This window comes from Mus caroli, chromosome 3, assembly GCF_900094665.2.
Source record: "Mus caroli chromosome 3, CAROLI_EIJ_v1.1, whole genome shotgun sequence".
NCBI classification, from domain to species: Eukaryota; Metazoa; Chordata; class Mammalia; order Rodentia; family Muridae; genus Mus; species Mus caroli.
Window position 1 is genome coordinate 138904063 of NC_034572.1, and position 15748 is coordinate 138919810.

Genomic DNA, 15748 nt, shown 5'->3' on the forward strand with positions numbered 1-15748 from the left:
AGGAAATTCCTCCATGAGATCCAGCTGTAAGGCATTTTCTCAATTAGTGATCAAGGGGGTGGGGAGGATGGTCTATTGTGGGTGGTGCCATCCCTGGGCTAGTAGTCTTGGGTACTATAAGAAAGTAAGCTGAGCAAGCCAGGGGAAGCAAGCCAGTAAGTAACATCCCTTGACCTGCTTGAGTTTCAGCCCTGACTTCCTTTGGTGATGAACAGCAATGTGGAAATGTAAATTAAATAAACCCTTTCCTCCCCAACTTGCTTCTTAGTCATAATGTTTGTGCAGGAATAGAAACCCTGACTAAATCATTACTCTTCACAGGTAATTATTTTTCAAAAGCTAAGTTTATAGATTAAAGTATATTATTATTATTATTATTATTATTATTATTATTATTATTATTATTTACTGTTTTGTTGACTTTCCTTTGTGACAGGGACGTGGGTATCTCAGGTTGGCCTTGAACTCCATAACTGAGTAAGACCTTGAACTTCTGATCCTCCTGCTGACCCTTCAGAACTTCCTGAGTACTGGGATTACATGTCTAGGTCACTCTGCCTGGTTTATGTACTCTACCTAGTAAGCTACATCTCCAGGCCCTTTGAGCATCCGTTTTAAGAGAGTGCCAGTTGCCTAGAACCCAGTTGCATCTCTTCTTAAGCTGTGGCTGGAGCTTTCTTATAAACCCAGACTTTGTCTCTTGATTCTGTGTGCTCTTCACAAGTGTGTTCTCTTCTATGAGAAAAAAGAAAAGAAAAGAAAAGAAAAGAAAAGAGAAAGAAAACAAAAAAACTAGGGCAGAGGGTAGTATTAGAGAAACCTGAGCAAATGAGAGAAAGCTCATAATTGTTTAGTTTGAAATGTTGTAGCATTTTTATGCCACATATTTAAAAGAAAGGAAAATGGCACATGAGTGTTCTCTTTTAAAAGCTGATAGCCTCCAGGATGTGATAACATTACAAAACCAACCATAAGTAACTTAAATCAAATATTCAAAGCCCCGTCCAGACCAGTTGCGGATCTATTGACGGCTGGTGACGGCTAGGAGAGGAAGAGTCACTTTCTTTGGGGCTGAGGCCACTAGTCTGTTGCCCAGTCCCCAGTGGATGAACCCACACCCGTACACATATAGGTAACACGGTTAGTGACTCAAAATAATAATTGCATAAAATTTAAAATATCCAAAGAAGGACATGAAGCAAGGAGGGATATGTGATAGGGGACGTGTCTTAGTCACTGTTCTATTGCTGTGAAGAGACACCATGACCAAGGCAACTTCTTTCAAATAAAGCGTTTAACTAGGGACTTATAGTTTCAGAGGGTTGGTCCATTATCATCATGATGGGAAACGAAAGGGCATGGTGCTGGAGCTGAGAGCGTCACATCCTGATCCGCAGGCAGGCAGCAGGCAAAGAAACACTGGGCCTAGAGAGGGAGTGTGAGACTTCAAAGCACACCCCAGAAGCACAGTTCTTCCAACAAGGCCACACCTCCTACAATGAGGCCACACCTCCTATTATGAGGCCACACCCCCTACAATGAGGCCATAGCTCCTACAATGCGGCCACACCTCCTACGACGAGGCCACACCTCCTATTATAAGGCCACATCTTCTAATCCTCCTTAAACAATTTATCATGTATATCATGAAAATATACAAGCCTATGAAAGCCAAGTTCATTCAAACCACCACAGGAGGGATCCAGGAAAAAGAGAAGGAGAGTTGGGATAAATACGTTCAAGATACACATCTATTAAATTTTCAAATAATAAATAGAAGTATTACTTTAAAAAGACAGAAACATAAGAAAACTAGAATCCTTTCAGCAGCATTTCCGCGTTTCCTGAGTCGTTTCAATTACACGACCACATTTATGCCCTCTAACAACCTTTCCTTTCACTCCATTATGAAGCTCTTTAGAGGGCCAGGGAGACCAGAGTTTCTCACACTCCAAGTTGTAACCTATCAATGGGCAGGGAAATAAAGTGCGTCACTGTAATCATCTGAATATTCTATTAAAAAGAAGTAATAAAATAGACTGGAAAATATCAAACCTCATCAAGAAGTAAGTAGGTAAGGGTAAATTTCATTTCATGAATTTTTGTCACCACATGTATTCACACACAGTCTGCCTTTGTATAGATATTTAAATAGTATCATCTACATGTGCATCCGATTGCAGTGACTCGCCATGGAATGCAGACAAAGGAATTTGAAAAATCCAAAAAGGAGAATATCTGAAGTCAGTGGCCACAGTATGCGATGCTGCGACTCTAGGTGAACCGCATCTATTAAATCACTGTGTTGAGCTGTAACTGGCTTCAGGCTCTCACAGGAGTACAAATTCAAGTCAAATAGATCCCTTATCCACAAAAAATGGGCACCTAGCTATAAATAAACTTTTAGAAACCTTTAAATACAGTAATAGCTTTATGAGGTAGCTAGAAATATGACTTCCCTATTCCACAAATAACATTTATGAATACTGTAGAATTCCAGCACAGAATATAACAGTATTTAATGGCTCACTCACTCATGTGCTGCAAAGGCCATTGTGGGGAAGAAAGAAAGAGAACTCATCTCTGGTTGTGACTCTCTGTAACCATGGCAGGTGATTGAGAGCTTGTCCTCTCCTCAGCCTCGGAGGATGAGAGTTGATTTGTTGGATGTCCTTGCCATCTAGAAAGGAACCCTGAACCTGCTTCCCATGCTTGAGAGAGGACAGTCCCATCCCTTTGAATGACTTCCATCTCTCTCTGATCTGAACCAGTCTTGCTTAACTCTGTCATCCTGCTTTACCCATTCTTCACTGGGGACCAGACAGGGTTCCAGGAAACTCTCGGGGGCTCAAAACATTCCAGACATTCCTTAACACTGCCTTCCTCAAAAGGTCGGTTTCTTAGGCTCTTCAGAGAGAACACTGCCCACACGGTTCACAGGGACCGACGGCCTGCCACACAAGCCCTGCATTAGCAGACAGCCAAGGGTGGCCTCCTGTGCCTTGCTCATCTGAAAGGCTCCCTGTACTCAGTCCAGAGTCAGAGAGACTCAGTTTTACAGGGGAGCCGAGGACACTGGGGTCCTCAGTAAAGAGGAGCCATGAGGGAGGTCCAGTTCCCAGCAATACAGTGAAGCTACACACAGGGTGTGTGTCTTGGTATGGTGTGTGTTTTCTTTGGAAACAGGCACTTAAATGAAGTTTCCTTTAGCAAAATCTTGCCCCCAACAAGAGTCCTGAAAAGACTTTTAAAGAATTCAAGAAATACAAAATGTACAGTGGAATCCATACTAGCTGCCTTTCTTATAAAAAGAACTACAGAATTTATAGTTTTCCCCTCATCCAGTCTCAGCTTCTCCCTTCCTGCATCTTTTCTGCTCCCTTCCTCCTCACTGGCCGCCCTTGCTCTCGCTCTCTTTTTCTGACAGGCAGACTAGATTTCAAACATTCCAGGGCTGAAGGTTTTCAGCAAAGAGATAAGCCCCACTGAGTTTCCTTCACAAAGTAGCCAGATGCCTCTCGCTCCTGGCTGATGATATTCTCTGCCAAGCTCAGGTTCACTGGCCTGGAGTATGTCCTCGCCGTTTCTCCAAACTCAGCACCGTTGCTTGGTTTCCACATTTATTCCACAAATAAATCCTATATTTAGATGTTTCTAAAATTATTTTTGCTTTATATATTTTTGTGCATGCATCCATATGTGTGTGGGTGCTGGTGAAAGTGTGCTACTGTGCACATTTGGAGGTCAGAGGGCAACTTTGTAGAACCAATTCTCTCCACTTTTATGATGCCAGGCCCCTGTTTGCATTCTTTGAGCTAAGATTTTGCTACATGGTTGCTCTTGAATGCAAGGCAACCCTCAAGTCTCCATGTTACAGGAAAGAACAGAATGTATCCCTCTGTCGACATATAAGGAATTGAGTTGAGCAGGTCAATCAGCTGGCCTGCCCACCTTTCTAATATCCAACTCAGAAAGATACAACTTTTCCTTGTCCTTTTCTGCCTCTTTTGGATGCAGGCCAGAGCCTAAATAGGATCCAAAGAGAGCAAGGAACCCTAGTGCCAGCCCTATGGTTCTCACTCCACAAAATAGGAACTCTTTTTTTTTTTTTTTTTTTTGGTTTTTCGAGACAGGGTTTCTCTGTNTAGCCCTGGCTGTCCTGGAACTCACTTTGTAGACCAGGCTGGCCTCGAACTCAGAAATCTGCCTGCCTCTGCCTCCCGAGTGCTGGGATTAAAGGCGTGCGCCACCACGCCCGGCTAAATAGGAACTCTTGATCAATTGTGCATGCTGTGACAAGGCATTAGGAGCTGAGAGCTCTGCTGGGTGTAGTCTCTCTCATCTGGCCCCATCCTTCCCCAGAGACTCATGAGACCCTGGGGTATCTGCATCAAGTGACTGACTATGGAGGAAATGTAACCCTAAGCCCAGGGGTGCATCCCTGAAAGACTCAGGAGCTGAGCCATTGCTTCACACTCCAAATAGACAACAGCATGATTGTGCGTGGAGGTGGGGCAGTGGGAAGTAGGTGTGAGGCTGGGAGAAACTACTCGCTCCAGGACTCACCATACCCCCTTCTTGCCTCCCCTCCGTGGTGAGTCTGTGCTCTGGGTCCCTGAGATGACATCTCTAAAATGATGACAGGAAAAAAAAATGTGTCAATGATGAGAGAAAAATGACATTAAGGTAGGTAGCCACTTTCTGGACCCATTAAACCTTGTGACCTTGGGATCAATGGCAGAACGGTGAGTATGCTCTGTCTGAAACAGTGATGCTCACCTAGCCGTTTCCTGTAAGAACACGTCACCTCTAAAGATCCCTGGTAGATTACTGGGGGATGAAAATGAGGCAGAGATAGCTACTACTTCACACTGACTTCTGGAAGAGTCACTACAGAATGTTTACAAAGATCCCACAGATGGCTAAAATTAGCTCATTCTGCACAGAATTATCTGCTGATGACTCAAGAGAGTGACACAGGCAGGGCTAAGCTGTGAGCTCACCAGGAAGCTCATTCCCTAAAATTATTCTCTGGCAGCCAACGACCCTAGTGCACACCAGTGGGTGCATGATGGGCTATAAATAGTGACCCGTTATGCCATCACCAAGGAGCTGTGTCTTCATTGCTATTTCCTGCAGACCTAAGAACCTTCTGACTGGCTCTCTATTGTCTCTGATACAGAGTAGGGTGTGGGGTGTGTGTGTGTGTGTGTGTGTGCGCGCGCATGTGCACGCTCATGTGCTCACACACTCACATGCACATGCACACACAAGTAGGTACACATGCATTTCAGAGTATCATTTTAATTGTATGATATGATATGATATAATAAGATATGATAAGATATGATATGATATGATATGGTATGATATGATAAGATAATCAGAGAATGAGCTGAACAATATGTGCGGTATCACCTGACAACCCAATGACGCTCACCACTGAGTTTTGGGTCCTTCAAAGACTTCCACCCATGACGTTGGATTTTTTTCCTAGAAGGTGGAAAACATATCCTGTCAGTTGACCTTGGGCAGGTGCTCAACTTGGAAATGTGTTTGGATACATAGGCAGAGGAGATGGTGTGGGTATACTCGCCATTAGAGTGTTTTTTTTTTTTTTCCATTTTTTAAAAATGGTTTTGTTTCTACCTAAGGGTAAGTTTTAGCCAGGTCCGGTGGCAACTGCTTATAATCCTGCACTTAGAAAGGCAAGGAGGGAAGGCCAAGGCTAACAGGACCCTGACTCATAAAAAGGAAAAACAGACACGTACAAGGCCAATTTGCAAGAACTAACATGTCCACTCTCTTCTCAAAGCTGCAATCTCAGTTGCCTCTTTCACATAATCAAACTTGAGTCTTTAGAGTCAGGCAAGTAAGCTATTTAACTCATCAGTCCCATTAAGTAAAAAATGGTCCCCCCCCCTTTTCCAGATAGGCCCGTAGCCTGTAACATCTTCTTTCTTGGCGGCTGGCTTCCTGTCCCTTTCCATCCCTACTACAACTTCTCTGAAGTCTTCACCTCAGAACACCGCCACCCTTCCTGTGAGTGGTGGCTTTTCTCCACACGTGTCAGGTCTCTGGCACCGATGGCACCCCCTGACTCTTGAGCCCACTTTCCTGCTCATGAAGAACTGTGCTGGTCTCTTCCATTCACAGAAGAAGTGTCAGGGGAAAAAAAAATGGACACATTGCCGATTTTCTATTTTCGAAGCCCTGGAATTTTTCTTGTTGGGACACTGAGTGCTCCATGTCTAATTAGACCCTCCCCTCTTACTCATGTTTGGCTTTATCAATAAATTACACAACTGATAATTAGGAACAGGAGTCCAGTGTGTGCAGCAAAGTGTGTAGGAAGAAGAGCCTTCAGAGAAACATGGGGCTGGAATGGTGAGGCGGGAGAGAGGGCATTCAGGTCTAATGATGGGTCAGAAGTTGTTCATCTTTAAGCAATAGCTTAAGAGTTCACTCTTACTCAGGGTAGGTCGTTCTGCTATGTGAGCAGATGGGGTGCTCAACAGAAAAACAGTTTTCCTTTTGTGCTTTTTTAATTTTTTTATTTTATTTTATTATATATATATATATTTGGTCTGTTTTATTTTACAACCAGATCTTGTGTAGCCCAGGCTGGTCTTGAACTTCCTATACAAAGTTCCTCCTCCTTCTACCTCCCCAGTGCTAAGATTACAAGCATATGCCCCCATTGCTTGGTCTGTGCAGAGCTGGGGTCTGAACCCAGGATTTCATGCATGCTAGGCACACATTTTAATAAGCAAGCCTTATCCCCAGCCCCTAACGCAGTCTTCTTATCATGAGTCTTTAGGAAAGGAAGGGAAGCAGGCAGACCTGAGGGGCTGTTACTAAGCAGGGTCAAGCAAAATGTTTCAGAGATAATGCTGGCCTTTCCAGCAAGTTTCCCCTTTTCAAGCAATTTGAGAAGTGTAGCTCCATCTTTTCGACTCCACAGCATCCTGGGAGAACCCACGGGAGACCCAGACCACAGCGGTGTGTAGAGTATTTAGACAGTGCTCTCGATTCTGAATCTGTTTCCTTGAAGTACCTTCCACTTCTGCCTGGTGTCCCTCCCCCCCCCCCCGACACCCACACACTGGGCGTTTCTCCCAGCAAATTAAGCTGCTAGGCAAATCTAGTGCACCCCTAAATTTTTAACACTGTCTTGTGCTTCCTGGGAGTTTGATAAATATGTATTGAATGAATAACAGATTGCTGGTCCCTGTTGGATATCTTTGTCTCCTCGTTCTTGACAGTCAGGGTCAGGATGGAAAGACAGGAAGCATCCACGACTGACTACTCTGAAAGACACCAAAGTTTAGCTTTTATGTTTAACTTTCTGAACATTGCTTTAGTGACAACAACATTAAACAGGGACAGCACCTGTGTCAACTACAACCACCACCCTGACTTGTTGGCACTCTCTCTTTCGATTTCACAGTGCTGTTCTCTCAGTGGTGAACTCCCTTGTCCCCTAATTTGCTTGATATCCCTGGGTCCTTTGCGGCATACCTTCAGTGACACCCAGAGGTCATCCTTGACTGTCCTGAGCACACGTCTGTATTCTTGCAATGCTGTAGTTGACTCCAGTAGAATGTTATTGTACTATGCAGTGAGGGCTGCAGTAGTCGTCCTCTCCCACTGTACTGTGAGCTCACCCAGCGAGAGGAACCTGTCGGAATCCCGATGTCCTGACAGCCCAGCACAATCTGGCACAGTGCCTCATAAACATTTGTTGACTGAATAAATGAGATCCATCCTTCCCTGCCCCCTCATCCATTCCCACTTTAAACATACTTCAAGAACCAAACACAGGGACTATACACCTCCACATTTAGATGACCGAGATTTGGCAGGAAATGTACAGCCACAAAAACAAACAAACAAACAAACAAACAGGTTGGAGATCTGACTTATGTGTCCTGTAACAGAGAGAAACTGTCGCACTGGTATCCAAATCCAGACCATGGGAATAAAAACCTTTCTTTGATAGTGCTTTAAAAAAAAAAAAAAAGTAAAAAGTCAGCCTGAAAAACTTGTGGCTGCCTAGAATGTTCCAGACAGTGCTTTCTCTTTCTCCAGCAGGTTTGATGTGTAAACAGTCTGAAAGGCAAGCATGTGCTAGAGGGATGCAGCCGTAATTACTTGTTCTCAAATGTTTGACTAACCACTCCTCTTAATCCAACACACAGTCATTTAGAACAGAATTAAATTCTGCCCTTTAGGCAGGATTAGCATTTGGAGTTTCTTGTTTCTGTCAGTTAAAATGTTCTTATCCCAATATTTGTACTTTTCCGTTGAGGAGAAATGCCGAGCATGTGGAGGGGAACACGGAGAGTGTGGAATTTTTACTGTCCAGCTCATCATCTTATTGGTTTGTGGTCCGTCTTTACGGATACCAATTTTTAAGACCTGACTCACCCATACCTACTTTCAGGACCTTAAAAGAGACTGCTAGACCACCCTCTCCTCTCACCAACCAAGTACACTCCTTTTGCCAGAAATTATGATTTTTAACCAGGAAAGTGTAAAAGAGACCATGGCGTGGATCCTGGATATGGGGTTAGTGGGACACCAGTACCATGGAGAGGTAAATGAGGTAAAATAAGGAGGGAGAGAAGACCTGTAGGAAAGAGGAGGGACAGCTACACAGAGGGAGAGGGAGAGATAATACTAAGAATGTCTGAAAAGTCATAGGGAAACGTTAATTTACATGCAAGAATACACACACACACACACACACACACATACACACACACACTATATGACGTTATGCCACTTTGTTAGGCATAGGCTATCTAACAAAAACTCTAGTGTCAGGCAAGGGAGACTTCCCTTCAAGTTATTGCATAGAAGACTCCAAGAGAGTCCCAAAATAATGTAGGTTTTTGCATTACTCTTGATTGCCTCCCAGAATTGGAAGGCAAGACCTTATTACTGAGGATATCATCCACTGTAGTCATAGGACTTAGACGAATTGAGCTGGATTAATCTGGACACCCGAAGCCTCCCTCTCATTGTCTACGAAAAGGCAATGCAAGCTGCCAAGGGAGACAAGCAACTAACAGGGTGTATCCAGAAGTCAAGCTAGGAACCACAAAAACGATGTTCCCTGGGAAGCAATAGTGGCACTTATACCGAGGTGGTAACCAGCAGCTATCTCGTTGGCCTTAAGGCCTGCACAGTAAGAGAGAATTCATCCCAGCATTACAAACCTAGCCCACTAACCATGGCTGGTGAAGTTATAGAATCTAGAGGAGAACCAGTCCTGCTACATCCTAAACCAGTATAATGTCTAACTGCATTATATCCAAAGGTAAGTGTAGATTGTCAAAGAAACTTTATCACCCTTTATAAAAGAACCTTCTTTTACAGCGGACAATGACCATTACAGAAATCCACAACTGGGCAAAATGCAGAGAACTGACCATGGGTACCCAACCCCAGCTGATGCACCTGTAACACATCTACCCCGAGGCTTAGAGAACATTCCAGAAGAGAGGGAAGAAAGGCTGTAAGAGTAGAGGACGATATGTACTTTGAGATAGTGTTTCCTATATGTGATCAGGGGCTACACCCATGAAATCGTAACAAAATGGCCACCCAAAGGAGACAAGAACAAGAACAACATTGGTTGACATGTTAACATAGATGCTGGAAATCTCGCAAGGATGAAGAACAATAGGCAATTAATGGCTGCTAAGAAAGAGAGAAATAGTCTTCCCCAGTCAAGAATAGGACTCTTGATAGATTATCTAATTCCAGGTGATGTGGTCAGCCCTAAACACATGTACATATGAGCAACATTAAATGGACCCAACAGGTTGTATTTACACATGAACATGTGTGCACACACAAACTCACACATTATATATATATATATATATATATATATATATATATATATATATATATATATATATATATACACATCTATTTACATTTATAAGTACACTAATATCCATATATTATATAATGTATAATAATTAATGAAGAAAAGGCAATGAATTTGAGAGAAAATGAGGGGGACTCAGTACGCAGTAGAAGTTAGTGGAGGGAGAAGGAAGGGTAGAAAGTATTATAAATATAGTACTCATGTATGAAATTCTCAAAAAATAATTAGAATTTCAAATTAAGACAGATTTTTAATTTTATAAGGGGGGAAACTCTCAAAAACTTCATGAGACAATGCCATATGTAGTCATCAGGAGAGGATTTTTCTCTATAACATTTATAGAGGAAATGGGGAAAATATCGTGGCTCTAACATGGGGAGACTCTTTACTCTAGATGGGCACGATAAATGAATGAGTAAGCTAACCACCCAAATGGTTCTCAGTGTCACGTGCATATCCCTTCATATGACCCCAACTGCGCTGACCAATGACAGATAACACAGCTCTCAGCTCCGGTGCCAGGGCCCAGTGACGAGATATGGCATTTAATGGAGCTTCCTTTTCTTTTCTCTGCTCTCTCTCTTCCTTCTCTCTCTTCCTTCTCTCTCTTCCTTCTCTCTCTCTCTCTCTTTCCCTCTCTCTCTTCCTTCCTTCTCTCTCTTCCTTCTCTCTCTCTCTCTCTCTTTTTCTTTTTTTTAACTGGATATGGCTTTGAGCTTCTTTGAAAGTCTTCATTCTGTCACTTAGAAAGCACTCTTTCCTCTCTTTTCCATCTCTTTCCTCTCTCTTTCAGTGGTTAAAAACAAAAGATATAATTACAATTTGTCAGGTGTTTAGGTTTAGACAATCTGAATTATGTCGATGACGGCCAAGCATCCTTTACACTGAGCATGTGGCTTCTCCTCATCAGGACCAACCTGGATACCAACGCCGGCTATGCAATTCTCTCAGCACTTCTCAGCGCATTTCCTGTGTTGTGTGTTGGCCCCCAACATCCACAATGGGCACGGTACTTCTTGCCTTCTGTATTCTTCCTGGTTAGCCTGAGGGATCTTAAACAGATCCGTGGTCAAGACTGTCTCTCACAGGTAAGCTGTAGAGGATGTAAGGCTTATCTCAGGAGCTACTGCTTCTTGGGATATTGGAAGGTGGATCTGATGTGACCTTCCCTGTGAGTGGGTGCATATGTGCACAGGCAGAACTTCCTTCTCTGCCTTTCAAGCCACCTTGGCTGGAAAGGGTTGTGATCACGGTAGGTCTCACACTTCTGTCTAGCACCATGCTTTGGTTGAGCTTGTAGATTTGATAGCATCTTTTCATTTTCCCCCAGATATTCATACTTCCTGCCTACTGCCTTGGGGATCTTGCCTTAGGTTGTGATTTTCTAACCAGTGGAAGTGTGAAATCCTTTCTGTTGCTTTTGCCCTTGTGCACAGCTGGTTACTCTTATAACAACTGTCCTCTTTGCTTTGAAATGGAAAGATGTTTAAGTAATATAGCTGCTTGCTATCTAATTTTGTTTTGTTTTTCTCAAGAATGCTCTTTTGTTCCACTCAGAATGGAAACTTGAATTCTGCCAACTTTGAGGTTCTTATAATGAAGAGTAACACTTCTTCTTTATGGGGGAACTTCCTGTGTAATACTGTTGACTTTCTACGACTGTTTTTTTTTCCCCTTGTTAGAGTGAAGTGGGAGCTGTTTCTACTTATATACCACCACTAAGAAAACCCTATTTATTTATTTTTTTATAAATGGAACATGAGACAAGCTACTGAAGAGTTAACTGATGCTGCTGGGATTCCAGCCCTGGTTGGCTTGACCAGTCAGTCCTCTTCACCCTGCACTGTGGTGTTTCGTGGCATTTCAAGTTATTTGTAAGTAATATTTCCAGGAACAGTTTTAATAAGGAAAATGAAGCCTAGAGCTACTTGATTGCGGTGAAGGAGAAAGAACACTGGGCTAGGAATCAAGGTGAGCCTGTCCCTGAACCTGAGTAGCTGAGTCTCCTCATGCCAGTCATTATGCCAGTACGAACCTGCATCTTCCTCATCAGGGAGGAGGCCGGCCTTTGAGGCCCCTAACAAGCCTTGATTCCTCCTCCTCCTTAATAATTGCTGCAGTGAGATAGATTCATCGCCACTCCCCTGTCGTTTTGACAGGTAAGGGTGGTATCAAATGAGTCAGTTAGCCTAGGGATAATTGTCCTGGAAATTAAAAGGAGCAAAACGGTAATGAATAAATGCCACCCCCTGACAGAAAGCAATCTAAGCATGGTGACTCAGGTCCAAAGCCTGGGGGTGGGGGGGAAGACTGGTAGAAACAGGGTTGATATATTCCAGTGTCTCCAATTTTCTCTGTGTATATTCATCACTGACCATAGCAATGTGGATGAACATATGACTCCTCCTTAATCATCAACTCAGACTTGCTCAAGCCATTGTGGGGTAATAATCCTATTGACGTTCATCCACCTAGAAGGGAGATCCAGCCAGAGAGGCGTGCTGATTTTCTTAGGCATGTGGCTCTATCACATAACCCTTTCCAGTCCCGGGTGTTATCCTTTGTGCTGTCTTCACCATATCCCTAAGGTCACCTGTTGAAGTTATAACACCCAGTACATGAGAATGTGACCTCACTTGGACACAGAGCCTCTAAAGTGGCTATGAAGGTAAAATGGGGTTATTTAGATGACCACTAATCAAATAAGATGAATGTCTTTATGAAAAGAGATGAGGGTTGGAGAGATGGCTCAGTGTTTAAGAGCACTTGCTGCTCTTGGAGAGAACCCAAGTTCCGTTTCCAGCACACATATTAGGTGGCTCACAACTGCCTGTAACTCCAGCTCCAGGGGATTTGACAGGCAACCACACATGTACAGTCATACACACACACACATATTTTACAAATCTTTCCCAAAACAGATAAGATTAGGACACAGACCACACCTCAGTTGAGGGCCAGTTGTATAGGAAGACAGGAAATGGACACAGCAAACCAAGGAGAGAGACCTCAGGAGGAAACAGATCTCTTGATACCTTGGTCGTAGTCCATCATCCAAAACCAAGAGAAAGTGAAGTTGTTTGGTCCTTCAACCTGCCATGCCTGGCAGTGGTGACACTGGAGAAATAATGCTGTATTTTATCTGGGAGTAGATGGAGTGTTTCTCTTTCGTCCCCTGAAGTTCTTCACCTCCATCAAAGAAACAACAACAAAACGATCCTCCTGTGCTGGAACCAGCTCTCTCCATTCTGATGAGTCACACTCCTACCTCCAGCTTCACCAGGCGAACTGAGGTATAGCGGTTTACAGATGTTAATGGTATTTGAAGACCTCAGCTCAGCATCAGAGGCAGTTCTTGCTGTTGGATTTGAGTAGAGCTTTCATTACTCCACCTTTGCCAATCTTAGTCTAATCTCTGTATACGTGTGATACATACGGTCTCAAGTAGACTGATTTTATAGCCTGCACACCACCACAGGGCATATAGATTTCTGAGGCCCAGTCTCCCCCTGTGACTTATTTTCTGTCTTCTCATCCCTGTCACAAGTTAGGCAACAGAAGTGACATTTTCCATCCTGGCTCTGGTTCCTGAGCTAGAAATTTTAGAGGTCACTCTGATGCTTTCTTGTTCCTTGCCTCTAACATCTAACTTGTCCCTTATTCTGCCACCTCTTCTTTAAGTGTGTTTAATGTAAAAATACTTGTAAGTTTAACCCTTCACATTAAATTTGAATTGGACATACTAATATGGAATAAATTAAAATACATGCATGTTTCAGTTAGAGTATGTGTGCTCATTGTGTACATATTGACAGATGGACAGACAGAAGGACTCTAACTCTAGACCATCGGAGTAGTGATATCTCTCTAACAATAAGCAAACTCCAAAGTACAGATTTTGGTTTTTGCCCACCTTTACCAACTGGTCTTTGGTGAAATTGTTGATTTCTTTTTTTTTTAAATAGATTTGTTTGTTTATTATATGTAAGTACACTGTAGTTGTCTTCAGACACACCAGAAGAGGGCGTCAGATCTCATTACAGATGGTTGTGAGCCACCATGTGGTTGCTGGGATTTGAACTTAGGACCTTTGGAAGAGCAGTCAGTGCTCTTAACCGCTGAGCCATCTCACCAGCCCCGAAATTGTTGATTTCAATTACTGAGCAGGAAAAGTATGAGTTATGTTTAGGGTTGGCCAGACTGCAGAGACGTGATGGCTTAGTTCTGGGTGTTACAAAGACGTAGGAGCTAGTTTTCAAGGCCTCTTGCTTCTCAAATTCTGGACAGTTTGAACACTTGCATTGATTGTAAAAAACATATGTGGAAAATCTATGATTCCTCAGTGATTCCAGAGAAGGGGGTGTCGTAGGCGATTCTTGAACTATTCAATAGCCTCTCCCCCTTCTGTGACTGAGAGAGAATAAAAGACAAGAGAGCTGCTTCCCTTCAGGAAGTGAGTCAGGGACTCTACCCATTAGCATTCTGTCTAAACTCCACCCCACAGTTACCTGGCAACAACCAGGTGTGCTTCTCCCCACAGTTACTTGGCAACAGCCAGGTAGGCGTGGCCCACTATAAAAGGGTCTGCTTGCCACTCTCTCCCTCTCTCTGCCTTTTTCTGCCTCTACTACTCTCTCGACTCCCCTCCCCATGCCCTGAATAAACTATTCTATACTCTACTGTCACGTGGCTGGTCTCTCGGGAGGAAGGGATGCTTCAGCATGGGCCCCCACTGAGGCACCTCCTTCCCCCCACGCCACACCACAGCTCCATAGAACATACCTTATACCTCTTTATCTTTTCATAAACATGTCACTAGCCAGTGAGGGGACATTTGTTCCTAGAGAAAAGGGCTGATGGCACTTGGAAGACATCACATCTCAACCTCCAGTGCCACCACTGGCTGGGTCTGTGCTCAGAATGAGAAAACACTGTTGGAAGAGGCCACTCACTGCCCAGGCTACTCCCCAAGGCACAGGATACAAAGAGAGACCTGGCAGTTGCCACTCTCACCCTGTGATCGGTGTTAGATGGCATCCGGCTGGCTCAGGATGCTGTGGCTGTAAACATGGTCAGTATCAGAATCAACAAAGCCGGCCTAATTTTCGTTGTAGCCTTTCTTGTTGATGAGAGAAAATCCACAGAACAGTTTATGAAATATTCTTAACCGAAGTGTTTAACCTGAAGATAATGAGGGTTCTATGCCTAAATATATAGTAGCTATAGAAAATTAGAAATTGCAATCAAGTTACACACAAGAATTCTGCAGAGAAATATTAAATGAAAGACACTCTACAAAGCAACTGTTAAAGTCATCATCGCAGGGCCAAAAGAATATTTAAAAATGTGCTAGACCACAGAGATTTAACAGCTAAATGTGAACCTTGATGGACTCTTAGCTCAACGCAAATGGCTAAAAACTATTTTTAGGGACAACTGGAGAAAATCTAAACCTGAGTCATAAATTAAATGATGTAGATATGATATGAAACCAACAGGACTAGTGTTCATTGTACTCATACGTAAGATAATTCTTATTTTAAGAGGTATGTATTCTGATTCAGACATTTAGCATGAGGTATAAAGATTTACATACATAGATACTGGCAGTGTTCTTCCACCAGATTCTCAATTTGTCTATGTGTCTGTGTGTGTACGTGTGTGTGTGTGTGTGTGAGAGAGAGAGAGAGAGAGAGAATACAGAAGTCATTTTGTCCTCTCCTTGAGGGTTACACTCTAAGCCCTACCCAAAATGAAAGGCTCCATCAGATAGTTATACTGTTTTGTTGTTACAGCAGATCTTAGCAACCTCATTCTTCTTGCTAATTAAATAGAAAACATTCA